This window comes from Amblyomma americanum, chromosome 3, assembly GCF_052857255.1.
Source record: "Amblyomma americanum isolate KBUSLIRL-KWMA chromosome 3, ASM5285725v1, whole genome shotgun sequence".
Classification (NCBI taxonomy): Eukaryota; Metazoa; Arthropoda; class Arachnida; order Ixodida; family Ixodidae; genus Amblyomma; species Amblyomma americanum.
The window spans coordinates 113184114-113196794 of NC_135499.1; positions in this window are offsets into that span (position 1 = coordinate 113184114).

The following is a 12681-nucleotide window of genomic DNA, read 5'->3' on the forward strand; positions in this document are numbered from 1 at the left end:
GATTGTGTTGCTTGGCATTTGTAGCAGTTTTTAAATTATAATGTTATACTTTGTGAACCATGTTTTTGCCTGGCAGTCGTGTATTGCAACAGCTACAAGTTTGATAGTAAAAACTCGATAACTCAACCCTCGTTAATTCGCAGATCCGGATAAATCGGACTGCCGGCACGGTCCCCGCCAACGTTGATGTAAGTCTGTGGCGTCGGACAATCTTAATTCGGACGCCGCTAACCGTATTCGAATGGGCCCCCGACGGGAGGCTGTCTTGAGATGTGGCCACCACTGCAAGTGAGCGACCAAATATCTCTCCTCAAGCTTGAATTTCGTGGTGCATTATGGCATCGTTGCCTGCGGGCAATGGCAAATGCGATGACGATCGGTAGACCGCCATCGCTTGACTCTAGAATAACCTGGCTGTATAGTTTTGGTTTAGCTGTTCCAGGTTTTCTGCCAGCTCGCGGTGATTGTGGCTATCAGCCCTATGAAGACCAACCAGCCGAGCCGGGCTGCATGCAGTTTCGGGCAGTGATTTGCTCTTTGCTGGTCTTTTTTTTTTTCTAGAAAAGTGCCTGGCTGTTCCTGCGCTGATGCGTGCCCAAACTATGCGCTCGTCACCCTCCAGTCGCTGTTTGTGCAATGATTCTGCCTCACAAATGCCGCCGCTGCATATTAGTGGACAACACGCCGGTACCACATCGCACTGCGAAGAATGCATTATGAAGCAGTTCTACTTAGACACCCCCTACAGCGTGGACACACTAAGCATTTAACAAAACTGCAAAAAATCGCCATTTTCTCGTTGTTTTTATCTTAACAGCAGACCGGCCATTGCTCAGTTTTTCACCAAAGAAATATTTGAGTGTGATGCAAAGTGTTTTCCGGTTTCTTTGCATAAGGTGGGGAAGAGGGCGAGGGGGGTTGGCAGGCATTCGATAATTCAACACTCTGTGCGCAGTAGGTAAGGATCGACTTTGGTGGTATTTTTGAAAACTTTCAATTTACTGCAGCGAACCCCAACTTGACACTCCTTAGCACAAACAGAACACTGCCAATAGGGTTGCGAACGTTGCCATTGCTGCATACTGGACGCGAGAGGTCACACAATCATTCCCTCTCACTCGCTGCTAAACCACTTGACCTCGCTCGCTCCTCTGACTACGCCTCCCATCAAGACCCTTTTCCCCCAACACTCACCCTTGCCTCTTGGTGATGTCATTGGGATGAAATGAAAACTACCATGGTAGCTGTGCCTTAAGTGTCAAAATTCGATTTAACAATCTTCCTGCCAGTCGTTTCAAACTTGTTACGTCCATGCTGAAAAGCATGGGTTGCCACCATTTTGAAGTGATTGGTGGTGTAGCCTGTGCCCAGAAATTGATGTTGATGCATGCAAAGTTGGCCAGCGGCGCACGGCGACCTGTGCATTTCGTTTCGTGCTCTTTTCTGTCTTATGTAAGTTCCATTTTCAGTGAGTAGTCTCTCTGTGATTAGAATGCAGTGCCCTATTGATACAGGCCAACTTCTACTTAACCGTACTATCCCTTTAGAAAGGTGATGTAAAAGCTGGTGTAAAAGTGCTCATGTCAGCACCTAACAAGTTAAGGAGCCTGTGTGCCAAAGTCAACAGCGAGCAAAGAAAAAATCAATGCAAGAAAAAGCACCTGAAAAAAAAATGTGAAATGTGTGAAAAGCGGGGTTTATGAAATACCTCGGTCATGCGGACGCACATACATTGGTCAAACAGGGCGCTGTTTGAATAAACGGCTTCGAGAGCACAAAAGATCCCTAAAGGACGCCATCACCAGTGAATTAGCAAAACATTGCAGAGATCATGAATGCGCTCCGCAGCTTATCAACACAATGGTCATCCTGTCAAATTTTGACCAACGGACCAGGGAGATTGAAGAAGCCTTCAACATCCGACCAAAGAGCGACATATGCGTCTGCATACCTGCAATAGCGCTTCGTGACAGAGAAATCGGTTATCTGCGTACGATGTCTTAATATTGCACCACGTGTACATCTTATGCGTTTTTACCGCTTCTTTCTTTTCCTTCTTATACGAGCGAGATGTATATATTCGACGAACGTGCATTAAAAATCCGGTTGTTATTCAGCGTCGTGTCCCGCCTCTCTCTTTGTCTTGTGCTGCGCTGCTCCCGTCACAAGATCATGCACCAACCAGCCCAAATTTTCACCAGGTTAAAGCACATTTGATGTAAAGAGGAAAGTCTGAATGGCTAAGCCAGCAAGCATTCACGCGAGTGGACACATGTATTACGCCACCTGTAACGTAAGCATGTGCCTGAAATTTCGCACATATGTGCGTTTAGATGCCTGAAGTCTGCATGAAAAAGAAGAAATAATTTTATTGAGCCGGAGCCGAGAAATCTAGCAGTAACCTTTTGGGGCCGTCCGTGGGACGTACAACTTTTTGGACACGGCTAGTTGTAGGGACGTTTTTTGGATGTCTTCGGGAATAATGAGGACCTCCTGGGGACATTCCAAATGTCCTGATGGAATATTTCTGGGAGATTTTGGGGAGGTTTCGTGTTTGTTGGGTTGCATCAAGTCACTGGCGTGAATGAATGAATTGCTGCTTTGTGGGCTAGTGCCAGTCTCTGAGCACGGTGGCTCTGATTACACCATGCAGCTGTGTACAGAAACTGCCGTCACGACTGCCTACATTTTGCCACTCGCGTGCTTGGAGTTCCGCTCGGCTCAACTCCCTGACCCTGGCACATGTCAGGACTCCCGAACTGCGTATGGAAGATATTTTAATCTATAGCTGCTCAGTGCACTCGCTAGGTGTCGTCAGCTGCATAACTGCGGTTTGACGTGGCATATAAGCCGTCAGGTAAGCAGTCGCAGACGTCGGACCTCTTGTTCGCACGCACTGGGAATTTGTTCCGGCCTAACTCCATTGCCAGGAATTTAAACACAGCAGCAAAGAAATGGCAAAACTGACCTCGTCGGTCATGCGCTCTGGAAGCGGCTCAGGTCCGACTTCCCATCCGAGACGTTGCAGCCTGTCTCCGGCGGCGGCATGCTTCCAGGGCTGCACCACTACCTCGGGCGTGACTCGGGTCGTCCGCGTCAAGCAGCTGTTCCCCATGCTTCGTCGCGGTAGCCCTCTCACCGCTTGCAGAGAGGGGAGGGCAGGGGCGATGGCACGATCACGATTACAACGTCGCACACAGCGGGCACGTCAGTCGCAGTTAGCGTAAGGGGCTGCCCTGAAGCATTTTCACTCGCAGCTCACTGACCTCGGGTACTTGCGAAGCGTGGGCGCGCTTTGATCGAATTGACACTTGCGACAACCATCCGGGAGTGAACACATGCGAAAACAAGGAGACGCGGGACCCTACTAACCCAATTTAAGCGGCTCGTTCACTGCCGTTTGTAGACAGATGCAAGATGTCTCGTCCCTCGCATACTTTAGCTATCTCCTTTCATTTGTCGGATTCGTTTCACTCCCGGGGCTGCATAAATGACGCAGTGACTTTCGGGAAAATAGAGCGGATCAATTATACATGACCCGCACCACGTTGCTTAGCGCGATCGTGACGTCGATATAACGTTCTCGGCCGTTCCCGGCTGTGTGTATTAGGGATTGTGCAAGAAACAAAGAATGTACACTTCCTTTCCTGGTTGCCTTTGAGGCATACTGCTTACGACGCTCACACAAACGTGGACGCAGTGGAATGATAAGTGAAAGCGAACGGTCCTGGCGGAGGCCCATATTCTGCACGATCCTGTCTGCGTAAGTCGGCAAGTCATTGATTCACTTCAGAGTCACGGTACGCTTTGCGCCGAGATCGTTATATGGAAATTACCGTGGCTCAACAAACAGCTCTATTGACATTTGCCCGGCGAGGGACGATGGAGAGTGTTGCACCGTAGACTGTCTCTCCGTTAATTCATCAGGTCGATACCATGAGAAGGTAAAGCGTTTCGGGCTGCTTCTGTACGCTCAGTGAAGATGGCTCGTTTGTAGCAGTTGACAGGTCTAAAACGCGCAGCAGATTCGTTGTTTTAGTCGATAGCCTTTGCGTACGCAAGCATAATGACCTAGAGTGGTTCGCCGATCGAGGCAGAGTGACGGTACAGGTGAAGGCACAGAGCGATACGACTACATTGGTGCAGTCGGACGTCGCGGGATCGTTTAACGATTCTGTGGCGCGGTTCTCTGAAACTGCAAGAATTGATCAGAAATGGAGGGGAATATTCAATACTGTGTATCATTACTGCTTTCCCCGTCTTTGTCTATGGTCTTATCTTTGAGGTGAAACGTGAGAACACGGTAAAGAACACCACAACATTGCTCAGTTGAGCTAATCGGATGTTGAAAAGTCAAAGGCACAGCTGAGACACGAGGAAGGGAGAAGGAAGCCCAGTGTCTGCCTACTTCCTTCATCCTGTCTCAGTTGCGCTGTGCCTTTCTCTGTTCAAAGAAACAATAAGTGGTGTATCAATTAATCCGGAGTCGTCTACTACGGCGTCCCTCCAGTCCATGTCTTGCTTCGGGATCTTATACCCCACAATTCACAATTTAAAACTTTATTCCTTTGCATCTCGCTCGCACGTGCATTAACAGTTTTTTTCTTGCGGTATGCTATTAGAGAGCAGTCATTGAAGAGAAGTCTTAAAAGCTGATTTTACGTTCCTTTCTCGGGAGAGTCCGCAGGGGGCGGATCCTCGGCAAATATATAAGCGTTTTGGCGAAACAACCGCATGGTTCTCTACAACGGCATTTACGGGCGGTTTGAGGTTCTCACTTCAAAGCATTAAAAAAAATAGTGACACGCTCGGCGCAGTGACTGGAAACGCAGCTGATTCGGGTGGTCAGTTTAGTGGTTTGAAATCTGGAACAGAAACAGGAATTGAAACAGCGACAGCTCGATGCAGTGTTCTAGACCTTCGTCTGCACTCTCACGCTGTCGTCCACGGCGCTGAATACAACTGCTGTGTGTAATCTAGCTACCGGTACCGAGTAAGGAGGTCCCCTCGATTGGATTGATTGCCTATCTGGAGACTTAAGTGCCGAGTTTTCGTACTTAAATGCGCTGCATGTGACGATAGCGCCGTTGAACGGCGGGACCGTCTGCGCAGTTTTCGGGTTCTTCTTCTGGACGTTATTTTTAGGCTGCCCGTTATTCTGCGTGTCCATTGTTCCTATGCGAGATGTGCGTCATCTTACAACTTTCTACGCACGCGTAGCTATAGCCCGTCTTGGTTGGCTTATTTAATGCAGTGAATGCCATGGAAGATCGATGGTACCAGATTCGAGCCATGGACCACGGTGAACTGTTCTTCACCTGTGAATACTTGGAGAAGCTCTAGATATTGCGTCTGTAGCGGTATGGCGTCGGTATAGTAGGTACGTTGGACTCGCATTGTTTCCGCTTCGAGTTTATTGGGCAAGTCATGCTGGTTGGCTTAGGTGCCAGAGCGACTGCCTGAAGCGGCGATGGTCCCATGGATTCCAATTCCGGATCGGGAAGAATCTTTCTACAACTACTCAAATGTGAGAAAACCGTTTAGATTGGCTATAGCTGTGTAAGGTTGCTAATAGGTAATTACTCTCTTGAATTAACTTTCTTTTGGTTGGCGTACAAGTGAAGGAGCCTACATCTTTTGCCACAGAATGCGTAACAATCAATTTATGGGTGCATACCCGGGACAGGATCAACAATGCGCATACTTTGTGAGAGTGTAGTGCCGAGAAGGTACAGAGATCTACTCACTGCTTTTACACGTACATAACCGGTACGCGACGTTGACAAGCTCCACGTCTGTACAGGATATCGGCTGCAGTTGCAGGCAGTGCAATTTTAATGCAATGAGGTGGCTGCCAATGAATTTTCTCGCCGTGAGCGGGGCGGCTAGTGCTCTTCGGTTTCTTCTTCCACAAAGGCAGTGTACTTTCTCCACGGTGGATGGAATCGCCATTTGGGAGGGAGACGGCAACTCATCTAATTTGTGCCTTCTGCTGTTGGCCCATGGGCCAGGCCATCGTAATCACGTGATATGAGTGGTGAGCGCCGACTCCCGCGTCCACCCGGATAATTACTTTCCTATAGTTCTCGGCAACCAGCTTCTGACTGTGCGCAGTGCGCGGGACATCGAAGCCAGAGAGAGAGAGAAAGACGTTTAATGGATAGAATGTTTGGGTGGGCCCTCATTCCAGGAGGTCATTGGCATTTGCCGGCACTCTTGCGCAGTTCACCAGCGAAAGCTGGTTCTCCGAATGTGAGCTGGACAGCGCCGCCTCCCAGTCATCAGTTGTTGATTCATTGAATCTTGGTATAGCTGGGCCAGCCACTTCACATCAGAAGGTGCAGTGCAGATCATACGAATTTGGAAACATATAGCTGATTTTGACAGTATTTATATAAGTATGCGATTGCAATTTCCATAAAATGACCCCTTGTTCCCTGTTTAGATTTTTGTGTGGTTCGGCGTATACTTTCTTCGTTAATCTCAAATGTTAGAGTAAATCCCTGTAGCTTAATAGTGGTTCAGAATAACTGTGTTCCTGCGAATGTTGGAGGACCAGGGGTAATGGCGCGCGGGCAGCGGCGTGAGCGCCCTCGTTTCCAACATCCTCAGATTGTCCTGGGGTCTATATTACAGTGGATTTAAAGTCTGTATCTTCTTGGGTTCTGAGTATTCTGTTTGCATGCTTACCAATCATTCCTCTTGTATAGCTACGACATGCAGTCTGGGAGTCCGTAATAACACATAAGACCTTCCTGGAAACCATCGCCAAAGCTATCGTCGCTTCCTCAGCCTGGGCGATTCTCTGTCATCGAATTGATGTCCCATTAAGTAATTTCTCTTGCGCATCCGCGCATGCTATCATTGATAAGCCGTTGACCGGTCCTGTCGCGTCCGCGTAAATTGCCTCTTCCATCGCGCCCCACGTTCTCCTGATGGCGTTCGCCCTCGCCTCCCTTCTTTTCTTATGCTATTCGGGGTGCATATTGCTCGAAATGGACTGCACCTCGATCTTGCTTATAAGCTAATCTCCCAAGTCCTCTCTGTTCTCAATAGACCAAATGAATGGGAGCCCTAGTCTATCGAGTATGTCCCTTCATGTCCTGGCAGCCGTATCCTCTGCGATATCGAATGGCCTTGGGTAATTTCATCTACAGTATTGGGAATGCCCATGTGTAGTAATCTTTCCGTTCCTGCGTTACCGGGATACCAAGTGCTCTTTTTATATACTTTGCGTATTATAACGTCCAGCTTGTCCTCACTTCAGTGATGGCGAGACCACGCACTAGCCTCACCATTTGGCAGTGGAACTGGCGAGGCTTTGGTTCCAAGCGGGGGCTGCTTCACCAGTTCCTAGCTCGGGCAGACGGCCCTGACGTGCTCGCGCTGCAAGAGCCCTCCAATTCCCTCACCCTACCCAGCTACGTGCCCATCATCCCCTCTTCTCCTACACTCCCATGGGTTGCATTTCTTGTACGCCGTGCGCTCACAACTATCACCCATCCCTTAGACGTCCCAGAAATAGATGATCTCCGCATCTAACTCTTGCCGCAGTGCACTAGGGATACTATAGTCTCTTCATCCTCAACGTATAGAGCCACCCGAAGTGCCTGCGGCACGACTTCGACCGACTATTCTCGCCTGCCAAGCGAGACGCACACAAATGCCTTCTTCTGATTGTAGGGGACTTCATCGCCCCGCACACGGCCTGGGGCTACACAGCCGACACCAGCCCCAAGGGGCGCAGGGTATGGTTCGCAGCTCAGTAGGCCGGCTTCTCCCTTCTCACAGACTCCACCACCCCTACTCGCGCCGGGAACAACGTCTGCGCTGATACTACTCCTGACCTCACCTTCACTCACCGCCTCTCTCACGCTCGCTGCGTTGTGTAACACCCAGGAGAATTAGGGTAGTGATCATTGCATTATCGAGATTCGCCTACAATCAGGCCCAACACGTAGACCCTCTCGTGTTGCTACCATCACGAAGTGGGACTCCTTCCGCACCTCCCGAGCAGCCCGCACTCTGGACACCATCTCAGACATAGCTACTTGGTACGACAAACTCCAGCGTGACGTCCGCGCCGTGACTCGCCAACTCCCAGAGCACTGCACTGCAGACGCGGTAGATTCCCATCTCCTGCACTTATGGATGGCCAAGGCGGGTCTCGAACGCAGGTGGTGGCGTCAGCGCTGGAATAGAACACTCAGACGCCGGCTGGCGCGGCTCAACAGGGAGATTAAGAAGCATGCTGCAGCTCTGTCTCTCCAAAATTTGGAATCCCTCTGTAATAGGCTGGACGGCAACATGAGCCTGCCCCAGACCTGGAACCTATTCCGCCATCTCACTGATTCGACGCAGTCCAAGACACACCAGAAGCACAGCCTCATAAAGCTCATACACACATCCTAGGCCTCCCCGCAGAAACTCCTTGAGGAGCTTCATGATGTCTACGTCCCGGCATATCCCCCCGCAGACCACACTGACTACACAGGCTCCCCTAACGACCTTCTCGACCAACCGATCACCGAGGCGTAAGTGGAAGCAGAACTTCAGCGCCTCAACGCGTCCTCAGCTCCTGGTCCCGACGGAGTGCACAACAATTAATGCACTCCGCAACCTCGATTCCCCCTCCGTCAAAGCCCTAACCGACTACTTCAACGAATGCTCGCTGCGCGGCGCCCTCCCACCTCAGTGGAAAGACTCCAAAGTAGTCTTTATTCCCAAATCCGGCAAACCACTTCTCCCCGCTAACCTCCGTCCCATCTCTCTTACGTCGTGTGCGGACAAGCTTATGGAGCACGTTCACCAGACCCAGCTCAGCCGGTATTTGGAGAACAACAACCTTATGCCTTCGTGCATGTTTGGTTTCCGCCCGGGATTATCCACCCAGAACGTCTTTCTACTGCTCAAGTACCACATCTTTGACTTCCCCGCGGGCGACACCAAGGCTATCCTCGGCGTCGACCTAACAAAAGCTTTTGACAACGTTACCCACGCAGCCATCCTAGAAGACCCCCACTGCCTAGGCGTAGGCCCGCGGACGTTCAATTACGTCCGCGATTTCCTCTCTGAACGCACAGCCACACCACCATGGGCGACCACCGGCTCTCCGGTGTCTCACTGGGAGCTCGGGGAACTCCTCAGGGTGCTGTACTGTCTCCTATCCTCTTAAACATAGCCTTTCTCCAACTTCCCCACCAACTCGCCCGAATACCCGACATACATTTCAGCCTTTATGCTGACGACATCACTGTCTCAGCTAATCGAGGCAGTGATGCCGACAAGGAACACAACCTAGAGTCGGCCCTCAACATCATCGACTCATGCGCTCGCACGCGCGGCCTAGCCTGCTCCCCTTCTAAATCAGAATTCTTCTACGCTCCAGGCCGCACGACCCCGCCAACCCTCCCATCTCACTCACTCTAGGAAACCACCCCATTCCCCTGGACTCCAAGATTCGCATCCTGGGCATCGTCCTTCACTCCCACGGCGCGCATGGCGACGCCATCTAAACTCTCCAGACCCAAGCCCAGCAAGCCACCCGTCTCATTCGGCGCGTGGCGAACCGGCACGCGGGTCTGTGACAGCGGAACACTCTCTGCCTCACCCAATCCTACATCACGAGCCGCACGGCGTACTCATTCCCCAACCTCCCCCCTAAAGCAGAAGGATCGGGACCGCATCAACTCGCTCCTCAGGAGCTCCACGAAGGTCGCCCTCCGCCTACCCCCCAGCACCTCTACTACCCGGCTCCTCAACCTCGGTGCCCACAACACGTTTGAGGAGATGGCAGAAGTCACCCTAACAGCACAGCTGACTCGCCGGTCGAGTACCGCGGTAGGCCGCGCTCTGCTCTGTCAGCTAGGCATCGCCCCGATCTCCCATCCTACCGAGGGGGTTCCCCTACCTCCAGACATACGCTCTCATCTCATCATCCTTCCAATCCCTAAGAACATGCACCCCGAGCACTGCGGAGAACGCAGGGCAGACCGCGCCAAAGCTCTGCACAAGCTTTACGGCAGCAGTTTCGAGGTAGCCTACGTGGACGCGGCAGCGCACTCGTCGGGCTCCCGCATGGTTCTCGCCGTCGCTAATAATCAGGCCCGATTAATCGCATCAGGATCCGTCACCACAGACTCACCGGAATTGCAGAGGAAGCGGCCGTTGCACTTGCTCTCATCTCCACCTCTGCCACCAAAATTGTCTCCGACTCAAAATCCGCTTTATCCAATTTCGCCAAAGGCCTGATATCCGGCACCGCGGCTCGACTTCTACGCTTCTGGCACCCCATCCACCCCGTAACCCTTATCGGGACCTTCGCACACGCAAGCCTCCGGGGTAACGAGGAGGTCCACTCCCTCGCCCGAGCTCTCACTTTCCGGGCCGGAGTTGGACCTCCTCCACGTACCATCCCAGGAGCGTCTGCTTACGTTCAGAGATATGCTTACCTGCTACCGAGATACCCGGCGCTTTTACGCACCGCCGGCTCCCTCCCTAAACTTAATCGAGGCCTCCCACTAGCGCCGACTCCAGATCCGAACTGCTCCCTACCCTATTCTCCTTCATGCCCGCTACCCCGATCAATTCCTCTCTTCCTGTAAGCTCTGCAAGAAACCGGGAGACTTTTTTCACGTCATCCTCACATGTCCTACCTTCCCACACCTTCCATCCCCAAGCACGGCGGATTCATGCTGGGAGACTCTCCTGGCCAGTTCTGCTGCTGATCAGCGCCGGGTAATTACCGATGCCCTGATCGTGTGTAGTAACACACAGTAGTAACGGTGCCCTGATCGGGATCGTGGGCTCGCCCGTAATACTTATGGAGAGCATCAGCGCGAGCTACGCGGCGAGGGATATGATAATGGGGATGGACGTTTCGAGGAAGGGGTTTCACAATGAGAGTTGTATGGATGTGTTGAGGTATGGCTATAAGGATTGACTGGTTGGTGGGTATGTTGATACGAAGAGAGGAGAGTATATGGAGGCCAGTGGCGCTCGCGGCAAGTCTAAGGTACTGTGTCTGAAGGTGCGCGTCAACTGGTTCCTGAATGGTGTTATGCATGCCTAGTGCAAGTAGTTTGGCTGTGCTAGTGCTACGAGGTAGGTTTAGGGCTGCCTTAGTCACAAGGCGTATCATGGCGTTCACGCGTTCGGTTTCCGTGCGATTCAATTTGAGATATGGGGTTGCATATAGAAAGCGGCTAAGCGTAAATGCATGCATTACTTTCGTGTTGTCCGCTTCGTCTAAACCCTTGTTAAGGGAGGATACTCGGCGTAGAAGGTGCAACACGGATTGCGTGGAGGCCTTGAGTCTTTCAAGGGTTATTCATTTCGTCCAGAATCCTGCAAATGGAGGCCAAGGATGCGGAGGGCGGGTGTGATAGGGATAGGGGAGCCTATTACAGCGATTTGGATGGGCGAGTTAGCGCGATATTTTGGTCTAATTAGGAGGAGCACGGACTTAGAGGGGGAACATTCGAGCCCGATGGATGACGCGTGAGAAGAGGGGATGTCTGCTGCTAACTAAAGGGTTTCCTCAATTTCCCTGTCAGAGCCAGGAGTGGTCCATGTGGTAATATCATCAGCGTACAGGGTATGCTTTAGGTGTGGGATTAGAGCCAGTTTGTGAGCTAGGGGGATGAGAGCAATGTTAAAGAAAAGGGGAGAAAGGACCGCCCCTTGACGGGTTCCGAGCTCTCCGAGTGTATAAGGGGGTCTGGTAACCTGATCTATGAGCAGGGAGGCAGTGCGGCCAGAGAGAAAGGCGCGAGAGTAGTTGTAGTTTTTAGGGCCTACCTGTAGAGCCTGCAGTTCCCGTAAGATGACATCGTGTCGAATCTTGTCAATTGCCTTGGTGATGTCAACTGACAGAATAGCTTTAGTGTGGTGGGGGATGGTATCATCAATTTTGAAGTAGGGCGGCCTGCGCAGATAGATGCGCACGAAATCCGAGCATACGGTGGGGGAAAAGGTAGTTGTCTTCTATGTACGTTGTTAGCCGAGCAAGAATTATGTGCTCAAAGACCTTGCCTAGACAGGATGCAAGAGAAATGGGGTTGATGTTTTCTAGGGCGATAGGCTTGTGGGGTTTTGGAATAAAGATGATTTTTCCATGCTTCCACGAGGCAGTGAGAGTACCTGCCTCCCAACATCGTTAAAGTAGTTGACTAAGCCAGAGATGGAAGCACCGTCAAGATTTCGGGTAGCTGCATTGGTAATTTGATCGTCTCTGGTAGCGGTATTCCGTAATTTCAATAGGGCGTCGCGAAATTCTTATTCTGTAATAAGGGCGTCAAGCTCGGGCTGGGGTGGACCCGTGTAATCGGGGTACTTGTAAGGGAGGCCGGGGGTGGTATAGGTGCATTTCACCTGCGCGAGGAAGGCATCGGTGTCCTATCGATGGTTTTGAGCGAGGCGGCGAATTCTAAGGCGCGTGTGGGATTTGGATTGCGAGGGGTCTAGCACGTGCCGTAGCAGGTGCCAATCGCGGGTTGTGGAGAGATTGCCTCGGAGACGGTCACAAACCTGAGCCCAGTTGCCTTTGCAAAGAGTGGCACTGCAGTGTTTTTTTTTTGGATTGAATCTCGGCAAGTTTCAGTTTTAGTCTAGTCTCCTATTGTGCTTCTGAGTTTTCCACCTTTGCGTTATGCCGTCCTGTGCTTGGAGGAGGTGGGCGAG